Here is an 18,680-nt window from a genome sequence, read left to right on the forward strand (position 1 = left end):
GGGGTTTATGAATGGATTCCAACCCAATTCGGTGGGCCCACCACCAAACCTTAGTTTGGTTAGTTCACGCTCTTTTACAGGAAAAGGCTGAATAGCCATTCCCTTCCTTCACCATTGGATTCTTATTCAATCCCGTGGAGTAATTTTCTTTTCCTATTTTCAATTTTCCCCCTCACTTTTACCCAGAGAGAATGAAGAAGCTGTAACGGAACCATCATCTTCTCCTTCGGTCTTACTGGTAACTTTCTTTCCTTTCCATCTCTACGTTTCCCTTTTTTTCCTTTGATTGGAGAGGAGACCTAGGTCAATCTATTGAAGTTGTCTCTTCATTCTCAACCAAATGCGTTAGAAACTTCTAAGAAGAAGAATGTCTTTGAGTAAAATGTCGGATACATCCATTTGGGTTACCGGTGAAAGTGGGTCTATCTATGAAAGGTTTTGGAATGGAGTTCAATAGGTGATAGCACCACATGACTTGCAGATATCAGCAGGTTGTGCAGTTTCTGTTTTGATAGTCAACCAGACAATTTCTTTCATAATAATAAATCAAAAGATGTTTCTATTGTTTTCTTCAATCCCTTAGACCACTCTCTCTCCCCCTTCGGATCGGTATGTAACATTCTCCGTGTCTCTATATTTCCTCTTTCCTTTTTAACGAATCATATTAATTAGTTTTGATCGATTTATCGACTGAAATTTTCTTTTGCTTTTTGTTTTTGGTTTGTAGATTTTGTTTCTATGGCCAAGAGCTCCTTTAAGTTGGAACACCCTCTCTGTTCGTCTTCATCATCTTTTTTTTATCCGATGTTGCTGCTGTTGATCTTATGACTCCCCAATTTTACTATTTTCCCCTATTAATTTACTCTAACCCTTGAAATTTTTCTTCTTTTGCCTGGTCATTCCATTTTTTTTAATTGTTGCAATATTTCCCAGTGATAGAATCAATTTTGGAACACCCAATTTAGAGATAATAATAATCAGACAAATAATAATGGGTTTGGAAAAAGGAACAATTTATCATGTTATATTTATAATTTTGAAGTGTTTCTTGCTTGTTTTGTGCCAGAAAGGAGGCAAGCTGAAGCTGCACGCATTAGGGAAAAGTATCCGGACAGAATCCCAGTATGTCATATTTGATTTATATGTATTTGAATGCAACTTTAGACTTGGTATTTGAAGTTGGTCATCCAAAGAAAGTTTTGTGCTGCTGTTGCACAGAAATCAGTAAAAAATGCACTGTGCTGATGCTAAACGGGGATCCAAAGGAAGCCTTAGATGTCCTAATGCTAGATTCTAGTAGGTTGCAAGTGTAATCCATCTCTTCTTTTTAAAAAAAAAAAAAAAAGAATGTAAGAGAGATATATATTTATTTTTAATTAATTTTGAACTTTTTCAATTTTAACTCAAGCTTGACCACAAATAATTGAGCTTGAAGTTGAGCATGAGGATTAAAATCATTTTTACTAGATAAACGAGCTTAATCAAGCCAAACTCAGTAAGCTTAAATAGTTTGATTTTTATCTCAAATTGAGCTTGAGCTAAGTTTTTAACCTCAAATTTCTCAAGTTGAGCTCAAGCTTTTTACAGCATGAGTTTTGGCTTGGCTCGACTATATGTCGTAGGTCTAACCATTTGGAGATGGGGTTGCTCTGGAAGGAAAGGTATCATAGTAAGAACTTATTAGGAGCATGAACTTGTATGCTTTCACTGTGATGTATTTGCCTGGTCTTTCTTGAATTAATATTCGTGTATTTGCAGGAAGTTTAAATATATTCTGTTACTTAGGGCAGCCGCTGAATATAAATATGTTATTGATGTTGGTGATGTTTGTTAGATAAACCTTTTTTCTGTCAATTTCTTTATGCAAGCAGAGACCTTCATTCATTGCTACATTGATTCCTCAAGTCTCATACAATCTTCATAAATGAGATTTAGATTACAGTAGGAGAGTCTAATTTCCCGTTGAGCTTATGAGTTGTAAACTAAATTATGGTTTTGTATGGTTCACAAGAGTCTAATGTGAGGGTGGCCTTTTCATACAAATGAAATTACTGCCTATCTACTTTATGAGCATAGATTTATGAACCTTCTGATTTAGGAATGGAGATACATATGCTGGGGAATATTTTGCAGACAAGATGCATGGATTTGGTGTGTATTGTTTTGCAAATGGCCATCAGTATGAAGGTGCTTGGCATGAGGGCAGACGACAAGGGCTTGGAATGTATACATTTAGAAGTGGGGAAACACAATTTGGTCATTGGCAAAATGGAATCCTTGATGTCCCAAGCACACGGAATAATACCTATCCTATATCTCCTGTAGCTGTCTATCGTTCTAAAGTACTTAATGTGGCCAAGGTAGATGAGAGAGTGAACAAGGCAGTAGCCTCGCAGCCAATGCAGCAAGAGTAATTGCAGTAAAAGCAGTCCAAAAGCAAATGGATCATAACCACAATAACAACAATGCCGTGTGAGACTTCTGACAATAGCTCGTTTACAGTTGAAACTCAATGAGATAGCAGCAAGAGGATGATGACTTGTGTGACTTTCTTTTCATATAGCGTTGTGTTTTATATTGTCATCTTACAGTCTTCATTCTTGGCTGAAGAGTATTCGGAACCTTTTTAACATCAAAAGCACGTATACATGCTGGGAAGAAATTCCAAGCATAGAAGTGAAGGTGGAGAGAGAGATTTGATGGCAGTGGTGGTGATGACACCATTTTCTAATTAAATTTAGGTATCCTATCTTTGTACAGTTTTTGTAAAGATGAGCTAGATATATGAAAAGAACCATATATACATGGTGGGTAGTTGGAACCTCATCCAATCAATGCTGTTGTATGTGAACTTAATTGGCTTTTGCAATGAAGAAAACCATGAATGTATGGTAGTGGTGGATCTCAAAGTTAAAATGCTTTGACATAAAGGTAATCTAGTCATGTAAAAGTTATTTCCTCAGGTTCTTCCCTGTTGATGGTTGTCGATTTCACTAATATAATCCTACACCTAATTTGCAAATTTGAGCAGTATAGGGAGTAGGGTCGATCTCTCAGAGACTGGGTTTACTGAATATTATTTCTCTCTCGACCAGATTTATGCCTGGGTAGTTGTCGTGCCCAAGAAATTTGGGGGGATAAAATATGAAACATGAAATAAATAGAGAAAAAAAGTGTAAAAAGTTAAAGCTGAAGACAATTAAATAGGAAAAAAAAGAAATAGTTAAGTAAATTTGAAATAAAATCAATTAAATTTAGCTCAGCTTCAGGCACGGGTTTTTCTGTCTTTGAACCGATCCTCGAAATTAGATGAACTCCTCTTTCCCAATAAGCTAGTTATAGCTACCAAGGACACCTCGGACACCAACTCTTCCTTGTATAAATTAGTTACGGAACGTCCAATAACTAACCCTTGTCGATCGAACAACCTACAAAATGTTCGTGATTCAGAACTCCGATAGCTTTGCGTTCTAGAAGAGCCTAGCTCGAACCAATGCCCTAAACTGTGTGGGACATTTAAATCCGGTTACTACTTCCCTTGACGAAACCAAACAGCAATCCCCACTTGGCACGCTAATGTGTTCACGAAAAACCGATTAGACAATCGATCTTTTCGAAATTCCAACTGTACGTCATTTTTGACTTAGTGTTGGATTGACTTCGTGAGTTGACGAAGTCATACTCTTAATCCGGAGAAATAATAAATACTGAAAATTAGGAATTAAATTGCTCGGGTTCGTAACTCACGGGTCTTTGATGGGGTTAACACTGACCTAAAGCTGGAATGGGTTTAATAGACTAAAGTTTGGGGCATATTGGACTTGGTTGGATAAATGAAATGAGGTTGAAATGGGTAAAGGAATGGATGGCGTGATTTAGCCTACTGGAAATATAAAAGGTTTGAAAAAGAAAATGTAAGTAGCATAGGTTGGTAACAAGCTGGAAATTAATAAAATTGAAAGTAAAAAAAAAAAAAAATGACAACAATTAAATTTGTGAGAATGAAGGAGATTATATTCAAAAGATGAAAGCTTGATGAAAAACTCGATTCTCAAATGAACATAATAGCATCTATTTATACTAGTGGCTTCAACAAAATTTTCCTAATTAAAAGACACTAACCATAGAAAATCAAGGAAAAAATATTTCCATTGATCCTAAATATCAAAATCTAAAATTTCAGCAAATTACAACTTTATAAAATTTCGTTTTGGCCCGCCTTCTTTGCTCCTTTCTTCAATCTAGCCCAATTGCTTCTCATTTTTTTCTTTTGACCCCAAATTGTATCCCTGTATAAAATTCAATATAAACATGGAAAAATCAATGGTGAATTCTCATAAATTAACCAATTAAATTACATAAAATATGTCATTTTAACATTTAATCACCTATAAATTTGTGACATTTCATTATGTGGCTCTGCTACCCCCATGGTGATAGTGGTTAGTGTTTAAAGGGCGAAGGAAATTTGTTTTGACACGTTTTAAACTGTAAGAGCCTAATTGTTGGAAAAGAGATATGTTAGAAACCAGAGATGGATATATCTAAGAAATAAAAAAGTTAATAAGAAAAGCTTCTTCAATAACTTAATCCATTTTAGTCAATATTAGCATAATCGATGACGTAATCTAAACACCAAAACTGATTCCATTGATTCATGAGTTCAGAATATACCAAAAATCAAATTTGTTTAAAATCATGGTTGTGTTGATGATATTTTGGTAACATTTTATGTTTGTAATATTTGGATGGTATAATGACATGATAGAATGTCATTACAATGTTGTAGCTTTTGATGTTGTAAATTTTATAATATATGGATTATGACATATAAACTAATGAAATCATGTATCTTTTTGTTAATATATGGATCTTATGTTTGGATGTGAAATATAATTCTCAAGTTATTTATTACTTCTAATATTTTGTTTTTTATTGTAGAATAATTAAATTATTTGTTTCACTAATGATATTTTAGCACATTAAATATGTATTGCGTTTAAAAATAATAAAGTAGATTATATATTATGATTTTAGTAAATTCATATAATAATAATTATATTAAGAATTTTATTAAATTATATATTATTTTATTAAATTATATTTAATAATAATAATGGTTAAATTATTTATTATTTTTAATAATAATCTTATTAAAATTTAATAACAATAACAATAATCATCTACTAAAAGAAATTTTGCTAAGGGAATTCTAGTCATTTTAGTTTTTTCTTATGCTATTACAACATCATTCCATTCAACCAAACACAAGAATACTATTACAGTTCTATTCCATTTCATTCAACAAAACAATTAAATTACTGATTACAGTTTTACTCCATTACAGCTCTATTCAATTACAGCTCTATTTTATTATAGTAAACCAAACGTACCCTAATTTTGTAGCTGATATTAAGCAAGCTAATGTTGACATCTTATTCAAAGCTAGGATTTATAGGTCTTCAGCTTAAGGATGGTATTAGAAAGGGAAATCTCTAAAATGGCTGATTGCCCACGGCAAAAGGATTTGAAGATGTTGGAACAAAGAGACAATAACAGGCTGTTTTGTATCTTGCTTGAATAGCAAGCCTCGAGCCTTGGTGAAGAAACAAACTCAGAAGCAAAAACAGAAAATGAAACTAGCTAGTGAATAACAGAAAAGAGAGAAGAAGATTGAATGAAAAATGAGCTGATATTTTTCATTAACACACCAACAAGGCATTAAGCCATTACATATTTCAGTCAACAAGTAAAACAAACAAGTAATCACCTAATCAACTACCTAACTCCACTAATTTGCATTGAAACTTACAAGATTAGCTTGTACAACTTGCATTGCTGACTTTTCAGTCAATCAATATCAAAACATTTACCTACTTAGTTCAACATGAACTAGATTACAAAACAATCAAAATGGAACTAAAAACAGCAAGTGGATTGGCGACTTCAAACTTGATTCTTTCGCACACCATGGCACCACTGCTTGCTGCTATTTCTTCGAGCATGACCACCTTTGCATGTCGTGCATGGCCACCTTTGCATGGGAACTAAACTTAACAGAAGAACCCAAAAAAGTTCTTCCTTTGAAACTTTTGATTGAGATATGAGAGTTCATGTCCTTAGAATAGCCATCTGGATATTGTTCCTTGCTGTTCCTAGTGGGATTCTTCTTTGGATAAAACCTTTTTTACTTTTCCATTTCACTGTACTCGTACTCCAAACCTTGAAGTTGGAACTCCTCCCTGTTGTGGTGGTCGGTATTTCGAAACATGATCCCATCAAAGAAACTGAAACGTTCTCAACCTAATCCGATTCATCGAATCTGGATCTCAAGTGTTACCACACAGATACAAACGAACTTCAAATGAACACTTAAACATTAAAGATAAATATACACATAAGAAAAGAAATTTTATCACAAATGTTATCACCTAATAATATAACTTATTGCAGTTATCCAAACTATAGGCTCTTATGTAAGGCTACTGGTTCTTAAACGCCACCAAGCATGCTCTGTAGCATAATAACCTGATAAGCCATTTCATTGGCGTGGTCCTGGCATCGTCCTTCCTGACGTAGACTCACGTCACCCAAACCTGTAACATAACATAAAATGCAAAGAAGTTCCCAAGAATTTAGTAAGAAAATACATAATTTTACCTTAACCTATACTTGAATGTATCAGTTGATAGTTCATCATGACGGACATTCTGTTCCTAGTCACTAACCTTTCTTCTGGCGAAGACTTTCTCAAATTCTGTTTCTTTTATACCCGTGAGATACCATACCTTACTCTTGATTCTTTTCTTTTACCCATCGATGACTTCGTTATATCACTTATGTCCTTCAATCTGAACATTCGTGTATATTAACTTATTTCTTTTTAGAGAACAATACAACCAAAATGTCATTACTTGTGCATACTTAACTCCAAATCAATATACAATCACAATTCTTGGATGAACTCGTACTCATATGACATATACCTTTATCAAACATACATATTCGAACATTTATTCAGAACACACACTTTCAATGCTAACCCATTACTTCTCCCCACCATTGTAATAACCTTTTTGAAGTCCAGGAAATGGGGAGACATTGAAATCATCATCAACTGGTTTCGATTGATGAACAACTGAATCACAGTAAATACCATAGTTGAATCGAGTTGAAGTGCCAGAGGCCATATCCTGGAGGAAAAACAACAATAAAGCTTTGAAAGACGAAAATTTTAATAATGTATAGAAAATGGAACAATCCATAACTATAGGCTTGACTTTCTGCACACAAGAAGATAGGAAGGAAGAACTTGTATAGAAAGCTTTGAAAAACAGTTGAGCGTCGAGGGTGCATTGAACTCAATTAGTTTACCGAAAATGAAAAGTTAAAATAACATAGACCAGACTAAAATTAGACTAAGTCAAAGTTCGGGTGTCTTCTAATGTTATTGGTAAGTTTGAATTATGGAGTAGTTACTAAGCTATAATATAACTTAACGCATTGATGTTTAATGCATAGGTGAAAGATGGATTGAAACTCTCGATTGAAGTCACGACCTCAACACATCATCATGGATTGGATTGAAAGAGAGTATGAAATTAATCTTTTGATATAGAATATAACATGCACAAAAGTTTGATTAAAGTGTACGTTTAAGATTATTAGTTAAAATACTTGGTGAATCGGCTTCAAAGGTGTTTTTCGAGTTGTTTTCTTGAGTATTCTATGACGACATTCTCTCATCTTCTTATTTTTTTTCATATATACTTCTTAAAATGTCCAAAAAATCTAAAAATCGTGTTTTCCCGCTGTTCAGCGTGCCAATTCACGGAATCGAAATGATATGCCACATGGCCATGTAGCAACTCGTGTGGCTCACATGGTCGTGTGGAACGGGTCAATCCATGTGGCTCCTATTTCTTACTCTAATTTTTCTGGTTTTCGCTCATTTTTCACTTGTTTTGCTCTCAAATGCTCTCCTAAGTAAAAAACATGAATTCAAAATATTAAGAGTATAAAATTCACCATTAACATCGAATAATCACCTAAAATCGCATTAAGAATTGGATTAAAACATGTCACTTTTAGCATTTATCAGCTACAAATCGATGAATGGAAGGGCAATGAATATTTTGAGGTAATCTATTTAGATGATTACGAACCATTGTGTAGGTGAATCAAGATATGGAGGTTGGGTCTAAGGTGTTGTTGTCAATCTAGCTAGTCGAGGATGCTTCGTATGCTAGTGGAGCATGAAATTGACATGACGCCTACTGAGATATCAGTGGAGCTACCACCTATGGTAAAGGTGGGTTATAACTAATCATCCAAATATATTAGAAATGTGCATCTGCTCCTAAACAATGTTGGTTTGGGTGATTCAATGCTTGCTTCAATAGAATTCAAATTGCCTAAGATTCAGTGGAAACAGAATGCAACTGCACAACAAAGTTAAACAAGCAAAAGGATAACATACAATTTAGACTGAAGTCGGTGGAAGTATAGAATGGAGTTCCTTGAGAAAACAGTAATTTATATATAAATGTATAAAATGTAAAGCCCCATATCGACAAAACAATTATTTCGTATGTTATTGATAAAACCCAACATTACACGATTGAATTGCCTTCTAAGTTGAGCCTTGCTAGAGATGACCTTAGCATGTTGCTTTGTCTTAGACTTTCGAAGGCACCCCCGTTCACCACAAATGGGTAGCCAATTTATTAATGGATTTGGCCTTGTTCCCTCACAAACCGGTGTGGTTCTATCCTAACCTCCATGGTTAGGTAGCATTCCCTTCTTTTTCTTTTTATTTTGTTTTGTCTTACTAAATGGAAAATGTTTCAGTTTTGGTTTTATTAATTTTTTGACTGCCACATCACTCTTTCGTCAAAGATTCGATGACTTAATAAAAGTGGACCAAAAATATATCTCAAATAATTGGTTCTATCCTATCCTCCATGGTTAGGTAGCATTTACTTCTTTTTCTGTTTATAATATCTTTCCATGTTTTTTTGTTTAGCCTTACTAAATGGAAAATGTTTCAGTTTTTGTTTTATTGATTTTTTGACTGCCACATCACTCTCTCGTCAAAATTCGATGACTTAATTGTTCATGGTGTTAGTTGCCAAACAACCAGAGGTTTATTTTACAGGTATTTCGAAATTCAAGAAAATTTTTTGATGTTGTTATACCTTGAAGTGAAATCCCAGAATGGTTTAGTCAACAAAGAGGTGACTCTTGGATTCAGATAGATATGCCTCTGGAAGTTCGGAATGATAGTCAATTGATGGGAGTTGCTTTGTGCTGCATTTTTGTCAGTGATGATACTTCAAGGAATGAGCATCTCATTTGTAGTGCTGTTATCCATGATAGATATTGTAGACAAGCCAATCGCACTCAATCTAATTTCCAGGGTAGAAATCCTCGAGTGGTCATTCGTAGTGGCTGGAGTGTAAATCGACATTTTGAACAGCCCGTAATGAAGGACCACATTTTCGTTCGTTATTTCTCGCGTGGCATGTTGTATCCAATTTCCTTGGAAGACAAATGTGATGAACGTGAAACCAATAATTTATGGATAACAGATTGCTTAGATCAAGAATGCGATCAACTTGAATTGTCTTTCACAGGCCCCTACAGTGTTAACGCAAAGAAGTGTGGCGTTAGAAAAGTGTATAAGATGACATATACCTTCATCGAACATACATATTCAAACATTTATTCAGAACACACCCTTTCAATGCTATCCCATTACTTCTCCTCACCTTTGTAATAACCATTTTGAAGTCCAGGGAATGGGGAGAGATTGAAATCATCATCAACTGGTTTTGATTGATGGACAAGTGAATCACAGTAAATACCACAGCTGAATCGAGTTGAAGTGCCAGAGGCCATATCCAGGAGGAAAAACAACAATAAAGCTTTAAAAGACGGAACTTTTAATGATGTATAGAATATGGAACAATCCATAACTATAGGCTTGACTTTCTGCACACAAGAAGATAGGAAGGAAGAACTTGTATAGAGAGCTTTGAAAAACAGTTGAGCGTCGAGAGTGTATTGAACTCTATTAGTTTACCGAAAATGAAAAGTTCGAATAACATAGACCAGACTAAAATTAGACTATGTCAAAGTTCGGGTGTGCTTCTAATGTTATTGGTAAGATTTGAATTATGGAGTAGTTACTAAGCTATAATATAGCTTAACGCATTGTTGTTGAATGCATAGGTGAAAGATGGATTGAAACTCTCGATTGAAGTCATGATCTTAACGCATCACTATGGCTTGAAAGAGAGTATGGAATTAATCTTTTGATATAGAATATGACATGTACAAAAGTTTAATTAAAGTATATGTTTAAGATTACTAGTGAAAATACTTGGTGAATCTTCATTATTTTGTTAGCTGTATGAACTTAGTTGAGCTTTGTCTTGAGCTATATATATATAACAATAATAATTTGATATGTTTTATGGTTTAAATTGGTTAATGGAAGTTTGGGGATGAATTGGATTGATTATAGCATGAAAATTAGTGTTTTGGGCATGATTGAGGGTCCCTGCAAAGAAGTATCGATGCTTGTATAACTTGTATCGGTATAAGTACTCCAAAGAATAAAAATGAACAATGTCAAGGGAGTTGTACCGATACATACCGATACAAGTGCCATGTGTTATCCTATTTTTGCTCCATTTGGCCCGAACATAACCCGAATGACCTCCGTTCGCAACCAAATTTTAAAGAAAGTTTAGAAATGGTTCGAAAAGACTTAAAAGACTTTGAAAAGACCTAAAAGATGAATAGAACTTGAATGAATAATTTAGAACTAAAGTGAAGTGATCGAGTTGTAAATGTAGCATTCCTTACTCGGGTTTAGGTGTGAGCTCGGGAAAGGGTGTTACAATATCATATCACTACATAGATTGTGACATATCCAACATCAATCTTTTCAATACAATTATTTACGGAAAGATATTTGACTGTGTCAAAGCATATGACGTACGATGTTGGAAAAAAATGGTGATCTCACGTATAGGATCATTCATAAGCTTGAGTTCATTAAGAGATTTGAATCTAATGTACTGCAGTCTTTGTGAAGGAGATATTCTTAATGATATTTGTGGTCCATCCTCTTTGAAAGAACTTGATCTTAATGGTAACAATTTCATCAGCGTAGCTTCATTTTTTACTCGATTTCTCAAGCTTGAACGTCTTGGATTGTAAATTGCAGAAAGCTTAAATCAGTGCCTGGCCTTCTAACAAATATAAAAAGTGCTCAGTTAGAAGGTTGTGGTTGTATGGAAATAACTGCAGGTCCATCAAAGGAATGCAATTAAATTGATTGGACAGATATTGTAGGTGCAAATTGGAACATTGCATTAACATTGCTAAAAAATTCTTAAGGTTGATTAATCTCCCTTTTGCTTTGAAAAATCTCATGAATTATTTCTTTCGTGACATGAATTATTGCACATAGCTTGTTATACTAGTTAGAAATTTATTCATTTTATTATTTCTTTTTTAACATAATTGAAACATGTAATGTTCAATGAATTCTTTATTTTTACTGTATGTATATTTGTTATAGCTACATTGCAAACATACCATCCATAGGAGATCTAACACGTTGTCTTTCGGTAGAGCTGACACCCCAACGAACCACGCTTGTCTGACCTGTTGAGTTGCAAACCTTAACCTAGCAAACCTCATGTGTTATGCATCTTCACTAAGTGTATGTTAAGCCCACGTGAGAGTTTAGAGTCATTAATTACTAGATATCCTATCTTAGAACATAACCTCATAGTCATTGTCAAGAATATTTGAGTTTGGACATAAATATTGTACAAGAATAGGACTGCAACTAGTCAAGTTTGCCACATAAACACTGGTAAAATTAGTAATAAATATCAATTTTTAAAAAAATTAAGAAAATAGTCTGTTTTTAACATTATTTAGGGAAATAAGGCTGACGGAGCAAATATATATATATATATATCTCATATTCACTTAAAATCCAAATAACATATGAAGCTTTCTATTAAAAAGGATACAATTACGCCTCTTTGTTTTACCTTGATTTTTCCATGAGAACAAATATATTTATGATACAGGTGAGAAAAAAAATTATGTAACAAATATCTTTATTAAAATTTCACCTAATAATTTAAAATTGCTTTAGTTTAAATTTAGTTTAAATGGTAAAATAATCCTTCAAAAAAATAGTAAAATTAAAAGATTCATATGCTTAATATCCTTGGTTTCACTACACCAAAAGAGGCCTTTAGCGGCGCATTTAGCGGCGTTTTAAAGTAAAACGCCACAAAAAACCGAGCAATAGCGGCGAGTGTTAAAAAACGCCAGAAATTACAAGCAACAGCGGCGATTACCCAAAAGCGCCGCAAATGAGTTAGGGAAACGGTACCGTTTCATGGTCAGATTCAAAGACATTAGTGGCGCTTTAAAGAAAATGCCGCAAAAGAGAAACATTAGCGGCGCTTGATACAAAAGCGCCGCAAAAGTGATTAACAGACGATGCCATATTGATTTACGTTTGATGACATTAGTGGCGTTTATAAGTAAATGCCGCAAAAGATCATGTATTCGCGGCGCGTTCACAAAAGCACCACAAAGTTGTTCACCGAATGACGCCGTTTTCTTGTTAAATTTTAGACAGAAATAGTGGCGTTTTAAATGAAGCACCGCTGAAGCCAATCATTAGCGGCGCAAAAACGGAAGCGCCGGAAAATGTTTCAAGCATACGCCGTCTTAGGGACAATAGTAGCGGCGCTTTACTGGAACACCACAAAAGATTTAAGCGAATGACGTCATTTTCGTGATGAGTTTTATACACTATGGTGGCGCTTCAAAGAAATCACCGCTGAAGTAAATCATTAACGGCGCTTCTAATTAAGCGCCGCAATAAGTTTTAAGCATACGCCGTCGTTTTTTGTTGTGCTTAGGAACATTAGTGGTGGTTTGCTAAAAACGCCGCAAATGTCAAGCATTAGCGGTAATAGTTTTAGCCAAACGACAACGGTTTTTTTTCAGATTTTAGAGATATTAGTGGCGCTTAGCTGCAAACGCCACAATGTTCAATAATTTTAATTAAAACGACGTCGTTTTATTGTATAGGTTTAGGTACATTAGCGGCGCAACTTTTAAAAATGCCGCATAAGTTAAGCATTAGCGGCGCTTTGTTATAAGCGACGCAAAAAGATTTAAGCAAACGGTGTCGTTTTGTGGTGGAGGTTTAGAGACATTAGTGGCGCGTTTTGGGGAAGCGCCGCAAATTGTTAAGCAAAACAATATTTTTTTTGTTGAGCTTTCAATGCATTGGTAGTTTAGGGATTATGGATTTAGGCGTTACGGATTATTGTTTATTGTTTAAGGGTTGAGGTTTAAGATTTAAGGTTTATAGTTTATATATGTTTTATCATTTAGGGTTTTGGATTTAGGTTTTATATGTTCTATGATTCAAGGTTTAAGGAATATGACTGAGTTAGGGGTTTAGGGATTATGGTGCAATGGTTGGGGTCTAAGGTTTAAGTGTTTAGGGTTAAAGGTTAGGGGTTAGGGGTTTATAGTTAATGTTTTATGATTGAAGGTTTAGGGGATATGGTTAAGGGTTATGTATTATGGTTTGTGGTTTATCATTTGAGGTTGGGGCTTAGGGTGTAGGTGTTAAGGGGTTAAGGGTCATGGTTTATGATTTATAGGTTTAAGATTTAGGTCTAGGTTATTTAGTATTTTTGAAAATTACAACTTGATCGCACGAATTTAATTTTTAAATTGATGTTTTAGAAAATACAAACACTATCTACGGATTAAGTTCCTACCTTAAATTTTAATAAAAACCATCACTAAAATCAAAATTCCCATTTAATAGAATTAAACATAATATTGTCATATTGTTGTATGATATTTTAATTTTTAAATTATTAAATATTTGGAAATTATTTACGCTAGTGGCGTTCCGGCCTGAAATGCCGCAAAAATATGTTTAAAATTACATAAAACGCTACCGCTTTGGCTAAAGGAATTTGAATTTTAGTGGTGTTTTTCATAAAACGCCAATCCTTTTATATTGAAACGCCGCAAATATATAAATGTTTGTCATACGAAAACGACATCGTTTTCTTAAATGATTTGCACTCATCTTTTAAAACGCCGCAAACCGTGATCTTTAGCGGCTTGGTATGGTAACGCCACAAATGTGCATTACAAAATGTTTAGAACGCCACCGCTTTACATGAATTTGAATTTTAGTGGCGTTTTATTAAATGCCACAAATGTGTATTACAAAATGTTCGAACGTCGCTGCTTCGTTGACGAATCAGCTTCGTTATTCGAACGCCGTCGCTCGCTTGGCATCACATATTTTTCCCTTTCGAACCCTAAAACCCGCATCAATTTCTAAACTCAGCTTCCTTCCCTTCCCTTCCAAATCCCTAATTTCTTCGAATCTCCTCTACTCCCCTAATTCGAGACATTGACGGAGTCATTTAGTCTATTCGGTTCTTCATTTCGCTCGGTATAGTGCTCAATTCTTCACAAAGATTTAGAGGAAGACGAACGGAATAGTTTTTGGGGTAAGTACGAACCGGTTTGATTTCTTTTTTCGTGTTTAGGTTCAATTTTTCGTCCATGGATTTAGGGTTGCCAACGATAAAACAAAGTGCCATTTTTTTAGTACGGTGGAATCACATCCGGCCCGATTTACTTTCTCTTCGTCTTCGTTTAGGTATGAAATTTTTGATCTCTTAAATCTAGCTTTATGGATTTATTTTGTTTAGGGTTTTAAGCAATAACTATCTTACATTTTGACAGAGGAATGGTATGCTTTCGAATGCCTAAGTAATTTTTGTATGTATATATTTTTTAATTTGTTTGTGGTTAAAGTTAATTGATTAATTAAAAATGATTTTGCAGCATATTGTAAACCTTGTTTTGTATTTGAAATTGTTTTTGTTTAAAGGAGTCAGGACGTTTGTGAAGTCTTTCTATTTAGGTTTAATCAGTATAAAATTTAAGAAAATTTTATATATAAAATACGCTATTATAATATTTTGATTTAGATAATTTGACAGTTGATTTTTCACTTAAGTTCATGTAAATTTGTTTTAGTTATGAAGTTGAACAAGTTTAGTTTTTCCTTAGTTAATTTTTTCTTTCCTTTGGTTGCAGCATTTTAGTTTTGGCAATCTAGTCTGCAAATTTGGTACCTGAAACTTTTTTGAAGCAATACATAGAAACGGTAGATAACCAGAAGGTAAGTTGATCCTTTATTTTATTTGCTTTTTCGTTTTATAAATTGACATGTGATTTTGGACTATTTTTATAATTGGTATATTTGTAATTGGGACTGTTATAATTTGGTATTTGGTTAAAGTGGCTACAAGTTCTTTTTTGCTGGAAGTTCTGCTTAATGTTACTGATTAATGTTAGGGATTAAAATCAATTAACTCAAATTTATCAATCATATCATAACTTATATATAAACTTGCATAATACATAACTTAAATAATTTATATATAAGTTTATGATATGATTGATAAATTTGAGTTATGTGTTATGCTATCATTGATAAATTTTGAAAAAATATAGATTTTAAAATATTTATTAAAATGTATATAAATATTTATAAGTTATGTGTTATATAATTTATGTAAGTTATATAATTTATATAAGTTATGCAAGTTTATATATAAGTTTATGATATGATTGATAAATTTGAGTTATGTGTTATGCTATGATTGATAAATTTTGAAAAAATATAGATTTTAAAAATATATTAAAAATGTATATAAATATTTATAAGTTATGTAAGTTATATAATTTATGTAAGTTATATAATTTAAAAATTGTTTACTAATAAATTTGAAATATAGGTTATATATCCAAGTTACATTTATTCGATAAATTATAAAATTTATTATTAATAAAATTGTAATATAGGTTATATGTCCATATTAATATATGTTATATATTAAAAATATTTTTGTCTTATAATATATGAGTAATATTTGTGTCCCAAATTAATTGCGTTTTTTGCACAAAAGGTTGCGTACATGGTTCAAATTCAAGTAAAGGAAAATATTTTTAGCCAAGAAAACCGAACTTGACCAAGTAGTACAATTTCAGATTTAAGCAAAGTCTAAATTCGGTATCCGTAGATGGTTGATTTAGCAGCAAAAAATAATAAAATGTACCATCTTAGCAGCAAAAACAGATGATAAAGTACAATCTAATTAGCTGCAAAAGCCAATCAAAATCCTTTATATCCTAAATCCAAAACCATTTAAATTACAAAACCTAAATAATGTTTTCTAAACTTATGCATTATTTAATCATTAGAAATATATAATTACAACGAACCCAAATCAAATCAACTCAAACAAATTTACATGAACTAAAAACTTTAAATCAATTCAGTTCACAATTGCAATTATATTTGATTTCAATTTGGATCATTACAAACCATGGGAATATCAGATAATAGTTGCAATTATATTCCATAATGTAAATTAATTCAAACACTTAGTAGAAAATGGAGCAAAAACATCTTCAAGACCGTAACAATAACCGTAAATAAATACAATAAGCAAGAACATTAACCACAACGCAAAGAAAAAAAGAACTGAATTGATTTTAATCCCTAACATTAATCAAGAACATTAAGCGTAACTTCCAAAGAAAAAGAACTTGCAGCCACATTAACCAAATACCAAATTATAACAGTCCCAATTACAAATATACCAATTATAAAAATAGTCCAAAATCACATGTCAATTTATAAAACGAAAAAACAAATAAAATAAAGGATCAACTTACCTTCTGGTTATCTACCCTTTCTATGTATTGCTTCAAAACAGTTTCAAGTACCAAATTTGCAGACTAGATTGCCAAAACTAAAATGCTGGAACCAAAGGAAAGAATAAATTAACTAAGGAAAAACTAAACTTGTTCAACTTCATAACTAAAACAAATTTACATGAACTTAAGTGAAAAATCAACTGTCAAATTATCTAAATCAAAATATTATAATAGCGTATTTTATATATAAAATTTTCTTAAATTTTATACCGATTAAACCTAAATAGAAAGACTTCACAAACGCCCCGACTCCTTTAAACAAAAACAATTTCAAATACAAAACAAGGTTTACAATATGTCAAAAATCATTTTTAATTAATCAATTAACTTTAACCACAAACAAATTTAAAAATATATACATACAAAAATTACTTAGGCATTCAAAGCATACCATTCCTCTCACAAAATGTAAGACAAGCATCGCTAAAACCCTAAACAAAATAAACCAGAAGCTAGATTTAAGAGATCAAAATTTCATACCTAAACGAAGACGAAGAGAAAGTAAATCGGTCGGATGTGATTCCACCGCATAAAAATGGCAATCGCTTTTATGCGCTTGGCAACCCTAAATCCATGGACTAAATGGATTGTTAACGATATTGAACCCTAAACACGAAAAAAGAGGGAAATCAAACCGTTCGTGCTTACCCCAAAAACTATTCCAATCGCTCGCCTTCCTCTAAATGTCAGGAAGAATTGAACACACTATACCAACGAAATGAAGAACTGAATAGACTAAATGACTCCGCCAATGTCTCAATTAGAGAGTGGAGGAGATTTCAAAGGAAATTAGGGATTTGAAGGGAAGGGAAGGAAGTCGAGTTTAGGGTCGGGTACCGTTTTAGGTTCGAAGGGGAAAAATATGTGACGCCAAGGTAATGACGACGCTCAATAATGTAACTATTCTCAACCAAACGACGACGCTCAACATTTTGTAATACACATTTGTGGCGTTTTAATACTAAACGCCGCTAAAGCTTACAGTTGTGGTGTTTTAAATACAAACGCCACTAATGATTTCAAATCATTTAAGAAAACGACGCCGTTTTCGTTCACAAAAACATATATGGATTATAGATACGCCACTACTGTATACCTTCTGTGGCGTTTTTCATACAAACGCCACTAAAATTCAAATTCATGTAACGAAACGGTGACGTTCTGAACATTTTGTAATGCACATTTGTGGTGTTTCCATACCAAACGCCGCTAAAGATCACAGTTTGCGGCGTTTTAAAGAAAAACGCCTGTAAGGAGTTCAAATCATTTAAGAAAATGACGCCATTTTCGTACAGACAAACATTTATGTATTTGCAGCGTTTCAATATAAAATGCCACTATAGCATACCTTCAAGCATGCTTTTATGAAAACGCCACTAAAATTCAAATTCCTTTAGCCAAACCATGCCGCTTTTATGTAATTTTAAACATTTTTATGCGGCTTTCAGTCAAACGCCACTAGCGTAAATAATTTCCAAATATTTAATAATTTAAAAATTAAAATATCATACAACAATATGACAATATTATGTTTAATTCTATTAAATGGGAAATTTGATTTTAATGATGGTTTTTTATTAAAATTTAAGGTAGGAACTTAATCCGTAGATAGTGTTTGTATTTTTCTAAAACATCAATTTAAAAATTAAATTCGGTGAAGTCAAGTTGTAATTTTCAAAAATACTAAATAACCTAGACCTTAAACCACAACCTCTATCCCCTAAACCGTAAACTCTATTCCTTAGACCTTAAACCCTAAACCGATTTAGGGTACCTTAAACACTAAACCCTTAACCCTTAAT

The sequence above is a fragment of the Gossypium raimondii genome, chromosome 11 (genome assembly GCF_025698545.1).
Source record: "Gossypium raimondii isolate GPD5lz chromosome 11, ASM2569854v1, whole genome shotgun sequence".
Classification (NCBI taxonomy): Eukaryota; Viridiplantae; Streptophyta; class Magnoliopsida; order Malvales; family Malvaceae; genus Gossypium; species Gossypium raimondii.